The 15,355-nt window shown below is 43.7% G+C and overlaps 1 non-coding gene across 1 annotated transcript; it reads right to left on the reverse strand.

The window, feature by feature from the left end:
* Positions 1–12,758: 12,758 nt before the first annotated feature.
* Positions 12,759–12,833, reverse strand: LOC111727834. The gene has a single exon (XR_002775289.1). It is a non-coding gene; the product is annotated as a small nucleolar RNA SNORD28 (small nucleolar RNA).
* Positions 12,834–15,355: the final 2,522 nt, after the last annotated feature.

Raw genomic sequence — 15,355 nt, forward strand, 5'->3', positions numbered from 1 at the left:
TCATGATGAGCTTTGTAGCCATACAAGATTGGAGCTTTGCCCTAAAAGCAAAAGGAAGTTGTGTTCTGAAATCTCTCTGTGTGTGTGTGAGAGAGAGAGAGAGAGAGAGAAAGAGAGAGAAGGAACGTGTTGAGGTTCTGATCCGAGAAGGGTCTCTCTGAAGCAGTGGGGGACAGTCTGTGCATCTAGCCCTGTGAGGGCTGCTGTGATGGGGAGGAGGAGGTGATGAGTAGGACTCTCTGGTCAGAGCTTACTCTTTCCTCCTTGGGGACATGTGGGTGAAGTGACATGCCTGCAGTAGAACTCATGGCATGTCCACCTGGCTGGTGGGGATTTTGGGAAGTAGCTCAGGGAGAGAATGAAGAATAGTCTTAGAAAGAAGCTAGCACTTCAGATCTGGGGCCACAGAGCAATTCCCTCCTCTGGAGACCTGGAAAGTCATCTGACTCTGGGGTGCCAGTGACTCCCAAGACGGGGAGTTCTATTTTGAGGAGGAGCCTGAAAGATGACCAGTGCATGCCTGAGTCTTCCTGAGTTATTGGCGGGAAACGGGATGGGAGAGGTGTGAGGTGCATGAAGATTAAATTGAGCTGTAGTTTACCCTGTAACCCATTGCTGTTTTAAACTTGGCCTAGTGGCGTTCTTAAAATTGAGGATCCCGGGTTAGGTGAGGGGGCAGGTGGGTCTGCTCCCTGTGCCTTCTTTAACCCCTTCCTCCATTTTCCCCATTGTTCTCGGCCTCCTACAAGCCTTTTGTCTTCCCAGCCGTATCACCAATGAAATGAAGAATTAAATGTTCAGCTGAAGGGCTCACCTGACTTGTGGAACCTCATTCCATAAGCTGACATTACAAGAGGGAAGAAATCTGGTTTCAGTTACAGAGCTCTGAAGTTGGGGGGGGGGGCACCAACCCCTCTGAAGAGCAGAGGATGCAGAGTGGTGGAGGGAGGACTTCTGGGGGGAGAACTAGAAATCCCTTGAGGAATTTCCTCCTTGCAGAAACAAGAAATTCCTGCTGTGAGGAATCTACAGTGAAACCTCTTCCCCTCATCTCTGAGAAATTATAACTAGAACATAAGTTTCTCCCTGATATACAGAATTGAATTCTGGGGCGGGGGGAGCTGGCATTTATTGAAGTGGTTTCTCCCACTTGACGGGGAATGCAGGGGTGTATCCATGGAGTGTGTGAAATCGCTTCACAAAAATATAAAAGCAAGGGCAGTGTGCCACGCACACACGTGTGTATGTTGGTTTTGTCCTGGTTTTTTCATTGCCTACAGTTTTTGGTTACTCATGAGGCCTGTGAACATCAAAATTCTAGATTATCATTGATTCATGAAAGAGAAAAATCTAGTCGTGCCAGGACCTTGGCACAGCATTTTGTAATTATGTTATATTTCATAATTGTTTGGCACTGGATTATTTGTCCAATTCCATCACACATGATTATTTCCTTCTCTTGCCTTATAAATTGGATAAAGCTCTTATCAGTATTTGCCCAGCCATAGGAAATGGCCTGAGTTTTCCAGACCCTCACACTGTGCTTAGAGAGAATTTTCACGTATCTAAAAATATCAGGCCTGGCGCGGTTTGTTTAACTCTGTTGTTGCAGAGCCCTCTTCTTGGCTAAACCCATCCCCGCTGCAGAAAGCAGGGATTACAATGAGCGAAAATCCATAAAACAGGAGCACCACTAACTGGCAGATTGTAGAGAGAGAAAACCTCGGAGTTTGCTGTCTGGGGGTCAGCAAAGTCTTTGGCAGAAAGGGTCTGTGTGTGCAAGTCCTCCAGGTGGGCGGCTGAGAGACCAGCCTGCTGAGAAGCTGGTGGCCGGGCCTGGGTACACAGGGAAGAGGTGCTGTGCATGGCCAGCGGGGCTGTGGGCCAGAAGGGACATTGATAACAGTGCCGATCCCGTGTCTGTCTTCATCTGCTCACTCACTCCCCTGCATTTGCAGGCAGCCTGCTGTGTACCAAAAGCTTGAAAATACACATAGAACCTCCTTAGTTGACCCCCTTTCTGCATTGACCATCTCCTGAAGTTGACCTAGTTTTCACAGGTGTATCAGTATAGTAGGCCCAGTTCCTTAGGTTTTTCACCTTCATGTGTTGATCCGTTTGTTACAGTCCCATGAGCGGTCAACTTACATAGGTTCCACTGTATCTGCCTCCCACCAGCCTTGTGAAGAAAGCTGAGCCGGTGTTATCTCTGCCTGCAGGGGAGAGATTATGGCTTAGAGAGAATTCATATCACAAATGCAAGTAAGAGATTTCATTGTGGCTTGAACCTTTGCCTTCTGCCTCTATGGGTAGAGTTATTTCCATAGCGTTTTGCTGGCTCATGGTAATCCCTGGGGCAAATGCTTTCTAACTGTGGCATGGAAGCCTTGAGGCAGAGAAAGGCTGAGATGCTTGGGTTTGAACTTGGAAGTCAATGGAGATTTCATCAGAAGGGGAAGAGGAGGCGATGGTAGGTCTCTGGCTAAGGGACTTGCTTCTGCGGTTTTGGGGAAGTTGTGTAGACCAGGGGATGGCACTGATGCAGCCTTGAGGCTGGGAATGAATGGGAGCTGAGACCCACACTTGAGCTTGAGGGTGCACCTTTGCACCACGCGCAGGTGAAGTAGGGGAGCCCTACCCATAGCAGTTCTGCATGCTGTGAAATTACTCAGAATGTGAAAGTATCACTCAAGTTGGGGATGGTAGTGAGCAGGGGCAGCCCATTCTTTTAACTGAGGAAACCCCTATCACTCCCTGTGTTAGAAGAACTGGCCATCATCTTAAACAAAACACTTATTATTTTAATTTGTGTTTTTAGCTGTAATGTTCGTGACAGTCATAATATATCTCTAAATTTGACTGAGTTTAATAGTCTAGTTAAATATAGTAAAGCCAAAAAAAATTTAAAATTTCTAAAACTGGTTCCCACATAGGATTTATTTAAAATCTACTTGCATATTAATATTTATAAATAACAAACATAAACAATGTTGAAAAGCAAGGAACACAATTGAGCATTTAACATTCTCTCTATTATTGTTCAACTAAGAAAAAGCTGTTCCATTTTTCTTTTTAAAGAAAAGCATTCCTAAGTGAGCAGTCCCTAAAATTCCTGGCAATACAGCATGATGTCTTTCATGATCCCACCACTGCGGTTTTCTTTCTTTCTTTTTTTTTTTTGCAGTTTTTGGCCGGGGCTGGGTTTGAACTCACCACCTCCGACATATGGGGCCGGCGCCCTACTCCTATGAGCCACAGGCCCCATCCCACCAGTGGGTTTTGACTGTCACGTGTTCCTTCCCTTCTGCTTCCTACCTGCGCATCCCGTTTCATGGTAAAAGTTTGGCGTTCCTTTTCCCACCGGCTGTCTTGTGTTTTTGAGAGGAGGATGCCGCAGCAGCGATGGCTGGGGGAGGGGGTGCCTCTGACCTGCACGTCGGGGTCCCCTCTCTTGCTTCTATCTTAAGATGTGTGTGCCGGCCATCCCTCGCGATAGGAAGAGGCAGGCAGAAGACAGAATCCCGGAGGGCATCCCCGTTCTTCCTTCCTTTGTGATGTTTTAGAGAGGACTGAGAGAGGACCAACCTCGTCTTGTCTCTGGGGAATCCCTTTCGCTGCCATCACTAGGGGTGCTGAGAACGAGCTGCACCCTCTGAGCCCCTGCCACAGCCCTGACGTCTGCTCTAACCCTGGGGGGCTTGAAGAGCCCAGGCTGGCCGGTCCTCCTGTGTGGGCGATGCCTTGGTCCCCAGCACTGGTGCTCAGGCAGTTCTCAGGTTTCCTCTGTGCCCGTCCAGTCCTGGCCACCCTGGGTCCTCAGTGCCCTGTGGAGGGTTTGGCTGGATCTGGCTGAGCCAGCGCCCCTCTGCCCTCCTCAGCATTTGTCTCCTTAGGATTAGAAGCAACAACCGAAAAGGAATTGAGATCTGCGTCAGGGCTTCTGGCAGAGAGGGACGCGTCTGTTCTTAACGGCAGACAGAAAGAGGTTTAAATTAGGACGCAAACAACTGTGTCTGGTTCCCAGTTAAGACGCTGACACTTGGAGATTTATATAGACCAGTGTTCCTTAATTGGGATGTACGTTAGCATCACGTGGAAATGTTTTCTGGAATATTCTGACGTAGGCCCCTCTCGACACCCAGAGTCAGAAACTCCATGGGGACCTCACCTTGGGGAAACCTTGCCCTGGGGGTGCTGGGAGGCATCTCTGTGAAGCCCGTTGGCTTAGGGAAAATGGTCCAGAGCTGTCTGGAGGCCAGTGGCACCCAGGCTGTGGTCTCATTCCCTTCAGGCTTCGTGTGTCACGGTGAGCATTTTGTAGGGCCCCAGGGTATTGCTGAGAAGCTTGTTGTAGTAAGGGAAGGTGGGCTGTTCCATCAGTGCTCTGGAAAATGAGCGCGAGTTCAGCTTCTGTCTCCACTGTGCAACTGGGCACGGTCAGGTGTCCTCCTGGGCCAGGGCAGAGCTTAGTGCCTGGTGATGAGCAGACCCCAGTCCTGCCTCTGGTATTAATTAGCCAAGGGAGTGCGACGTGCTCACCGGCCTTTGGTCTTCTTACTTGTAAGAAGATTAGATTGGGTAATGCATAATGTCCTCTTATGTTCCAGGCGACTTTGACTTCAACTTAATTTTTTTTTTTTTTTCAGCCAGGGCTGGGTTTGAACCCACTACCTCCCGCATATGGGGCCAGTGGCGCCCTACTCCTTTGAACCACAGGCGCCACCCTACCTTAATTTTTTTTAAGGTATTATAGAAGGGACCATGAGCACCGGGTTAAGCAAATTAAAAAAAAAAAAAAATAAGGATTCTTTTTTGTCCTGACTCTGCCTCCCTGAGACAATCTTTAGGTATAAATTCCTCTAGTCCTTCTGCTAAGAGAAGCTCAAGGATATACGTGTGTGCAAATAAACATAAAAATAGATGTACTTTATATGAGTATATGCACACATAGATAATATTATACTGTATGCCGGCCTGTGATCTCTTTGGTTAGCATCTCTGGAACACAGGAATACCTTTTCCATGCCACTAAATGCCACTTGACACTTTTAACTTGGGGACAGGTGGTTTTAAGGCCTTGGGGGACATTTCTGGTTGTGCATTTTCAGAGTGTGTAACCTTGAACAAGTTGCTTCATCTCTCTAAATCACAATTTCCTCCCTTGGAAAACGGCTGTAATAGTCATCCCCACTTCATAAAGTGTTCTGGGGATTAAACCAGACAGCGCATGTTAAGTACTTAGTGCAGTGTCTAGCCTGTATCAGGGTCCAATAAATGTTCTCTAAAAATGCTACATATTATTTCATTTTACTAATGTGCATAATTCCACCAACCCTCTACTAGTGATTATTTAGGTTTCTCTTCGGTATTCTACATCAGGCTGCACTGATCATTTATAATTATTTGTGTATGTTTGGGTATATTCTCAGGATATATTCCTAAAAGCAGACTTGTTGGGATAAAGGGCAGGTACATTTCCAAGGTGTCAGTACACACAGAGGCAAGGTCAAGGTGCCCTATAGAAAGGTGGTAACAGTCTATGAGAGTGACCATGCCCCATATCTAAGGGGAGATTGGAGAATGTCATTCTTTTATTTAACATTTTTAAAAAATATATTCACTTTGCTCCTTTTCTTTTGGAGTTTGCTTCTTTATGTTGACTACTGTTAGAGGAGTGACCCTTTCCTTTCATTTGTTCTTGGGAGCTAGTTTCCCACTCAAGTCCTGGGGGTAAGAGCTGCTGGTGAATGAGACAGTCTCCGTCCTTGCCCTTGCGAGTATATGGCACAGGCAGGAAGATGACGAATAATGAAAACCTGCCAAAAGGGGCTTACAGAGTAGACTAACTGGGTGGGTCAATCCTGGCAGGCTTCCTCCCGACAGAGAGGAGTGAGGAGCTGGTGGAGGGAGAGGAGGTCGCTGGGGTTAGGGTTAGGAGTTCCCGGGATGTAGGTTCAAGATATTTTTTCTAGTTTGTTTTTTTGCCTTTTTTTTTTCTTTTTAACTTAGTCTGTGGTTTATGTTGACATCACAAGGTTTTTATATTAGTAAAATCAATTGGTATTTACTTTCCTATGTATTTTCTACCTTTGGTCTTTTACGTGAAGCATCTACTCCAAAGTTTTTATTTTGAATTTTTTCTCTATTTTTTAGAATTTTTATTTCTTGGAAATGGACAGTGTACAATTGTTTAAATTTATGAGGTACAGAGGTGACGTTATAATTTACGGACACAATGTGGGATAACTCAGTCAAGATAGTTAACATGACCATCGTCTCAAATACTCAACAATTTTTGTGGTGAGAACATTTGAAATTTACTCTTAGCAATTTAAAATTGTACAGTACATTATTATGAACTAGATGCACCACATTACACAATAGATCTTAAAAACCATGCTTCTTGTTTCTAACCGAGATTTTTGTACCTGTCGTACCCTTTGAGCAGCATTCTCTGGCTCCCCTCGTCACCCAGCCTCTGTGAGGACCATTCTCCTTTCTGCTTCTATGAATTTAGTTGTTTTAGATGCCACAAGTAAGTGTCTTTCTGTGCCTGACTGGCATAATCATCTCCAGTTCTGACCGTGTTGTCACAAACGTCAGCATTTCATTCTTGTTTAATATTGAATAGTATTCCATCGCATACATATTCCACATTTTCTTTATTCATCTGTTGATGGATCCTTTGGTTGTTTCTATAACTTGGCTGCTATGAATAGTGCTGCAGTGAACACGGGGATACAGATACCTCTTCAATAAACTCAATCTTTTGGATAAACCTCCAGAAGTGGAGTTGCTGGATCACATGGGAATTCTATTTTTAGTTTTGGAGGAAAATCCCTGGTGTTTTCCATAATGGCTGTGCTAATCTGTGGTGTTACTAGAACCCTTCACCCCAGATGAGACAGGTAAGCATTTAAAACAAATACCAAAGATGGCGCTTCTGTACGTGCCCTGTGGAGTTGGGTTCACCAACCGTAAGACTAACCTCTGATGATCTTTTAACCTGCTCAGTGAAGCATGTAGTCTTGTGCTTCAGGTGATAGAAGCTGGGTCAGAGGGAAAAAACCATCTTGATTCACAGGAGAATTGTGAAAGGGAAACGTTTGTTCTCCGTCCCTTCTCTTCTGAGCTAACCTATTTGCGGCATCTCACACTTAGCGCATCTATATGGCCCCAGGTTTTTCCATTGGTATAAGAAAGAGTTTTAGCAAACTAATTCATGCTAAGATGTAAATGACTAAATAAGCTCTCTGTCCCTAGTCCATTTCTGTTGTAACAGAGCATCATGTAAAGAGAGCAATACTTGTGCAATGCGTGTAAGTATATCAGACACACAAGTCAGACAGCATGGGAGGTAAATTTTTGGCTAAATGAATTCTTACCTGTCATCTGAGATCTACTTAACCAAAAGAGCAGTTCCAAAAGGATGCTGGGAGTTAAGATGTAAAGTGAATTCTAGGGGCAGAATGCCAGGGTCAAAGTCTAGTTCTGCAGTTCACCAGCTGTGACTCTGAGCAGGTTCCTGAACCTCTGTGCTTCCTCATCTGTGAGTGGCATTGGCAGTATCTACCTCATAGTAATGGGGAGGGGATTGAATGTATCTGAAATACATGGTGCAGAGAGCACTGTCTGGATGGTAGTAAGAGCTCAGTGGATAACAGTAATTGTTATTTCAACCAAGGAACTTTTCATGAGAAAAAATCAGAAAGCTGAACTCCTCTCTTTCCCCATGTCCTGGGATTTTGATACTATTTCACTTTCTTGGGCTTCCTCTTACCTCCCTAACTCTCAGTTACTGGTTCTGACTCACTGCTCCTTACGTTTGCCTTATGTCTGATGCTTCATATGGTCCCATCCTTAATTGTCTCCTTTTCTGTCTCACTCCTTTCTCCCTGGACCCCTTTGCTTCTCTGGCTTTATCTATCACCCTTTTGAGCTGGTTTCCCAAATTCCTATCGTCAATCCAACCTATCAATAGATAGCAGTTGGATATTTTGCCAGTTAAGATTTTTGTGTGTGTTTGCTGCAGTAATAAAAAAGTAACAGATTAAATTGTCTTATATGATAAAGGAATTTATTAGCTGAAGCATCCAGGATAAGTTGCTTCACGAATGGTTTGACCCAGGGGCTCCTCCCATCCAACCAAGGCCCTGCGTTTTCTCATGTTTTCTCTGCCTCTGTTGGGATTGTACCAGCAGGTGGGAGCTCTGCTAGAATCTACAAAGTACTCAAGTTTCTTCTTCCCCTGCCATACAGTGGGAAGAGAGAGACTCAGCCAGTAGTTTTGGAAGGGAATCAGTTCTACCACACAGCATAGCTTTTGAAATCTGGGCATTGTTTTTTAAAAGGATGTGTGAATGGATGCTAGTCAACCAAAATAGCAGAGATAAGTGTACTGCTTTTCTTTAAATTCATCAAAATCAGGACGGTAGAGTTGGTACAGCTGGCCCTCTATATACATGGATTTTGCACCTGTGGCCAACCAACCATGGCTCAAAGATATTTGGAAAAAAAAATTACACGAAATTCTGAAAAGCAAAACTTGAATTTGCCATGTGCTGGACACTATGTTTGAATGTACATGAATGAGGGATGTGTAGACATTGTGTTAGATACCGTAACTGATCTAGAAATGAGTTAAAGTATGCAGAGGATCACATAGGTTATAGGCAAATACTGAACCATTTTATGTGAGGGACTCGAGCATTTGATGATTTTGCTGTCTGAGAGGGCCCTGGCACCAATGCCATCTGGAACTGAGAGATGACCATACTTGATCCTTACGGTCCAGGCGTTAGTAATTCTGTTGGGACAGTGACTATTTGCCCACTTTCTAGGTTTGATAGCTTGGCATTCAAATTTGCTGCTTTCTGTTCCTATAACCCCATGAGTATTCCAGTTAACAAATCCTCGATGCATTTCTTCTTCAATGCATCCACACCCTACTCCTCAGTGGAGTGGCAATTCCAGTGGACACAGGGTCCCCTGTAAATTCAGCTGCCTGTTTTCCTACAAAAAGCACATCTACATCCCTCATGTATTTCTTATTTGCATTCTGTTTTATGTTGTTACTTAGGTCCATGTTGTTTCTGCTCCTACTTTTACTACCCAAGTGGGTTCAGAATGCCTTGGAAGCCTATCTGATATTTGCCTGAGTCTCCCCACACTATTCAGGGCAGGCTCTTCAAGGTCTAGAGACTCAACCAAAGCTTCTGTTGACCAAGGGATCCCCAGACTCCTTAGAAACATGCTATGGTAGGACCTGGGTGCTGGCAGAATCATGCAACAGGGTGCATTGCAGAACTGTACGCCCATAGGCTATGAGTAGATGTGATTAAAAACAAAATCCTGGGGTCACATATGTGAGAGAAATGGCACCTCAAGCAACATTAGCACCTTCTTGATTGCATGAATGTTCAGAACTTTCAAATGGCAGTATCTTTGAGAATCTGTGCTGATTATGTTTCCAAATGAATTTAACCACACAATTTCACAGAGTTTTGTTATATGGGGGCCTTGTATCATTCTTTGGCAGTTGCCAGCTGTGTGGGGCATGGCAGAGCCTTCTGGGACAGACCACTGTGGGCTCTGCCCTTACACACATCCGCAGACTCACAGGGAGCTCTGCTCTGCTCTGCTCTATCTCATGGCCATGTGCATGTACTCAAGAGCTGGGGCATAAGATGGGGCTCTAATTCTTAACCTCACAAAGCATTTGGACTCTGATTCTACAACAACACAAGCTTGGTTCGGATGTCCCTGAAAGTCAAGGATGGTATGTAATTTGTATGATAGAAAGTAGATGTGTAATAATTTTTCAGTTGGCTGAAATTAGGAGGAAAATTTAGATGTATTATATTTCTCTCTTAAATAAGACCTGGCTTAAAATCACTGCCTTAAATAAGTATTTCTAAAGTCTTATGGTTCGCCTGGAAGGAGGTGTTGTCCTTCTTTAATGAGATGGCACTATGTCATGTTGATAGGACACAAAGTGCGGTAATAAGGAGATGTTAGATTCTTTTCATTGTGCACATTTGCTTCTCACAAAGATTTTTGCTATTTTTTGGTTATGGATTTTGCTATTGGGTAATAATAACTGTAGATTTCAGGATGGTCCATAAGAAAGAGAAAAGAGAAGCTGGTGTCATCAGAATTTGTAAGCTGATGCATGAGAGTAGTGCTAACACGAGAAGGCATGGTCTTTTCTGTAAGCCTTTCATGGGGAATGGAAAGGCTTTCTTTCAAAATGAAATAATTATCGTACTTGGAAGGTGAAGAAAAAAAGAGGTAGGGCTCTGACTTTCTCTGATAAATGTAACACGTGTTCCACATCTCTAGAAAAGTCACAACTCAGGTCCACCCGTGAAGAGAGCCAGTAAGCATTTTTATTGTCTTGTATAGATTTTTGTGGTGTGTGTTTGATTTAAAATAGTCTCTTAATTAAGGCGGTTGTGGTAACGAACGTGAACCAGGATGAGGCTGTCGGCCTCTGGGTTTTAATTTTAGCACCTTCCTCTTAAACTGAATCTTGCATGTCATCACCATGACTGCCCAAACAGGCAATCAAAATCTGGTCCCTTCTTAAATCAGATGTCTGAGGCTATGGACAGAAGGAAATTAAAGATGGGACCATTTTCCTCACATTTCATGTATCACTCTTCCAAGAGGCAAACTCTAGTGTGCTGAAGAATCAACTTTGATGCTTATTAGAATCCAGATTCTGGGGACTTCTCTCCCCAGGATTCAGACTCAGTAGGTCTAGGGTGGGGAACTGAAATCTGCATTCTTGGCAGAGCCTCAGATGATTCTGATCTAGTCTGTGCCTTCAGAACTGCTGGCCTGGAGGGCTCCGCTTCTGGGCAGTGCATGGGCCTGGCTGTCTCCTTGCTGGGTAAAGCGTGCCAGTAAACCATGCAGCCTGGCTCTGCTATCAAGATAATACCACAGACGGAACCCAGATGAGTCATATATAAACTTATTAAGTTCAAATGTTTTCATAAGCAACTTATCCTTTCCAAAAATCAGGTTATAATAGATTTGGGAAGGAGTCTTTGAGTTTGCTTGTCAAAAACAATACCAAGTGATGACTTGGGGACATTGCCACCCAAGCAATGCATTCTGTAATTGCAGAAGCATAAATCTTTGTGATGGCCAGGTGACTAATTACGCAGGACTTCTGTACAAGAGCCCTGCTGTGTGGTACATATTTCTAGCCTCTTATTATCTAGAATGCAGTAAACCAATTGCACATTAAAAGCCCTTCATTCACCTTCAAAGTGTCCCAGGAGGTTTTTTCTTTCTGTCCCACAGAGTTTAGAGCCTCCCATGAGGCCTGGGCCTCAATCTCTGCTAAATTAACTCTTCAGGTGTTATTCCATCAGGATGGGATGGGGGAATCACAATTGCTTATAAATTACAGACTCAGCACTCTGTGGGATATTTATGTAAATCGTAGCCTTGTGCTTAACCTAATCCTAAAATGGCTTAGATTTTATGCAAAACTAGTTTAGTACTGATCACTCCTGTACTTCCAGGCCGCTGATAAAATGATTAAGAACAACACAAAACTTTCTTAAAGCTCCTTGTTATTTTGTTGTTCTTTAATATGTGACAAGAACTTTTTTATGGGCCAGTCTATTAAACCTCATCATATATCCCAAGTTGTTAGTATTTCTCATAGCCCAACTCACAGTGTGATTGAGTGGGAAAGAAATATCTTCTGTCAGATCAAAATCTAGTTTAAGTGGTGTAAATCAACACCAATATTCTGTTAAATGTACGTATTTAAGTAACAATGCAACAATGAGATCACTTGAGTATTTCTCAGCCTGTCACAGGAACGAGGAAGACATATCTACTTCCATGTTGAGGGCAGAATCTTAATTCCCTGTTAAAATGGCCCAAGAGTCCTGACAAGCCCATTTACCATCAGAAAGGATCAGTACCTACTACTGAGAATATGAAAAGTAAAATTATTGTGGTTGACCAAAATTTCTCAGAAATGATCTTGACTTTGTCCTTGCTGGGAAGTTGTAAATGAACAACCCATTCAGACTTAAATAAGATAATGAACGTGAAAATTCTGGGTAAAACATGGAGCTATATTCAAGTTAAAGACAATTGTTGTGGTTCTGGGGGCTACCTCTCCTCTAGCAGCCAACACCCTGGTGGGCTTAACACAATTTAGAGCTATTGAAAAATCTGAAATTCTCCCGAGGGTCATATTGAGATTTCAAAAGTTTTGAGGTGCCCAACTAGTAAGATTTAACCTTAAAAAAATTTTGGACCAAGACATTTCTTTTCTTCTTTGGCTTTGAAATCAAGGCATCACAATCAAAATCTGCCTGAGTACTTGAGCAGATTTAAAATCCAGGTTTTATAAAAGGCTTTGGTTCTTCCTCTGGACCAGTGGTTCTCAACTGGGGTAGTTCTTCTCTCTACCCCAAGGAGACATTTAGCAATTTTGCTTTTCATAACTGGATGGGGGCACTACAGACACACAGTAGGCATCTCATAGGGTACTAAACTTCCTATATCCTACTAGGTACAAGACAGATGTCCTCCCTCCTCCAGCCAAGGAATTGTCTGGTCCCAAAGGTCTGTAACACCGGATTTGAGAATCCCTGCTCCAGGCCACCCTGGGACCACACCTGGGCTGGCATTTCATAAAGGTGAGACCCAGGCTTCGCTGTTTTCTCAGAAGGGCTTCAGTTCTACATCTGGCATCAGAGACTCAGGGTCCTCTTTTAGTTTTCTTCCATCAGAACTCTAATATCACGGTGACCGTTGTACCCCACAGAACACCAGTTTATCAATTCAAGTCATCTGGAGATTTTCCTCTTTAATTGACTGTGTGATTTATTAATACTGAGACCATTGTCAGGGATGTCAATTCTACAAATAAGGCTTTGCCAAAAGGTCAACTGAGTTATAATTTGAAGGGGATAGTCCAAAGGAAGGTTTTCTCACCTAGTCTTCTAATGTCTCTAAAATCTTTCCCTGCAGGTACTAGATCTTGGAGGGGGGAACCCCAAAATAGAAGTTGACGTATATGCATTTATCTTAGTTTTTTGAATGTTTCCAAATTGAGGTAATGCAGTGATAGGTCTGGAGAAGAGTTGAGTTGAAGAAAGACCGCTGTATTGTCCTATTTAAGTTGTGATGGTGATAAACTGAAGGTTTTCTTGTTTTTTTTTTTTTTTTTTTTTTTTGTGTGTGTGTGTATGTGTGTTGTTATTTGGGGAGCATTGATATTAGGAGTATTTCTGAGATTTTAGAGAAAACCGTACGTGTCCTGCAACCTGACAGCATAATGGTTCCTACAAGATTCAACACAAGGAAGCCACCGAGCCGACCTCCAAGATTGCATCCCTCTTGTTCAGAATCTCTAGCTGACCCAGACACCCCTATTACTATCAGAGCTGAGACCACAGCCAGCTCAAAGCCTCAGCTCTCTACTTCCCCACGCCATCAGAATCCAGGCCCATTTGTCCCCTCAAGGGAAGGTACCCCAAGTCCCACGTTTCACTTTTCAAAGAGAAAAAGCTGGTTGTTTCTTTAACTTGCAACTCTTTTCTGGAGATTCTGCAGAATGGGAAAGTGAAACAGGTCCCTGGCAACCCTAGTAAGAGGCCTTGGTGCAGAGTGTGTGCTGAGGGAGAGGGAAGGTGTAAAGGGAGCAACTTGAAAGGTGAGGACTTTGCTTCTCTCTCACTTTTCATATGAACAGCTGGCAACGGAGTCTTCTTGGAATATAATACCTGGAAAATAATCACTTTTTGATGACCATGGCTACTTCCTGTTTCTAGGAAGCCATTGTTGGCTCATAGGAAGCCTACTGGAGTGCTGAGCGCACTGACCAACCAAACCTGAAGGCCTGGCTCTTACCGCTTTTGACTTGTCTTTTACCTTGAATTTTTCCATATCATTTAGCAATGTGAGACAACTCCCCTCCTTGGGGATGTGAGCAGGGCCAAAATGATAAATAAATAACAGGTGAAAAAAGAGATAGGGAGTTTTAAGGTAAATCACATTTTACTGACTTGGAGCCTCTGCTCACTGTGGTCTGAGTGAGTCTGCCACTGCCTCGCTGGGGTATTTTGTATAGTTTGCTGTTGGTTCCCAAAGAAGTGAGCATTTCCCAGTGTCATTTAATTTCTTGGCTGCTTTGCTTCTCCTGGACTTGACATCCTCCACCTCCCTTCCTGGCAGGACCTCTTCTTCCTTCTCCAGTTCCACCTTTGCCCTTGCCTAAGGCTTGATCATAAACATCCCTTAAAATAGGTTAATTCCTTTGCAAAGAAACCTGCCTATTGGTTGTCCCTATGCTGTTACAAATTAGACCAGAGCTTATGGGGGGAGGAAATCTCGGGCTCCCAGGATCATGACTTCTGAACTGAAATGATTAGTTTTAGAGGTGCCCGTGTTGACAGGGGCCTCCCTGTGTCTGCAGCATCTTCTGCTATTCTTAGTCTTCTGTTTCCATTATTCTGATTCTACCAAAAGGAACCTTGGAGATTAACCACCCACACCACTGGCTGCCACGGCCCCCACAGCAGGAGGGCCATGTAAATTCCCCTTTTAGTCTAGTGCTTTTTCTATGCTATGGAATAGCCATGGTCCCAACCTCCAAAGCATTTGTAGCTGAGCTCTGGGCATTATAATTTAACAAAGTAAGTCATGCTAATTTGGAAGTCCTAGAGTTAAAATTTATGATCATCCACCTTAAATTTACTAACACATAATCTTGTGCCAGATATACAGAAAGGATTTTCTAACACTGGTCCTACCCAGTGCCAGAAAAGACAGTTTTACCATCAAATAAACAATGTTTGGAAAACACTACATATTGTGTCTAGCTCCTAGAGATTCAAAATGTACATTATAAGTACATTGTAGTCTCAGGAAATTCTAGCAGCCTTCACATTCATTTATCTATGTTTAACTCAGCACTTCCTAAATGTGCTTAACTTCTCCGATTCCCTTCTTGTCTGCTGTGTGTGTGTGTGTGTGTGTGTGTGTGTATGTGGGGGTGTGTGTGTGGTGTGTATATGTGTGTATAAACTAACATTAAGCAACTCTGGGAGTTACAGTTCCCTAGAGCATAGCATTCATTAAATCTGGATAATAGTTATTGGGCTAATCCCTAAGAAACTGCTGATATTTGACCATTTTACCTACTGCAGCGGTCTAACAACGCGCTTTAATGCATTTCCTCCCCCCTTCCGGCAGGCACTATCTGGGTGCTCTGGGCTGTGATGTGGCTCCGTGTGAGCCGGGATGCAGTGCAGGCAGGAAGAGGGCTGATGTGCTGACTCACGCTGCCGCTTCCCTTCTGGCCAGTTTGCTGTCT

Source organism: Otolemur garnettii, unplaced genomic scaffold, assembly GCF_000181295.1.
Source record: "Otolemur garnettii isolate 467f Iridium unplaced genomic scaffold, OtoGar3 scaffold00126, whole genome shotgun sequence".
Taxonomy (NCBI): domain Eukaryota; kingdom Metazoa; phylum Chordata; class Mammalia; order Primates; family Galagidae; genus Otolemur; species Otolemur garnettii.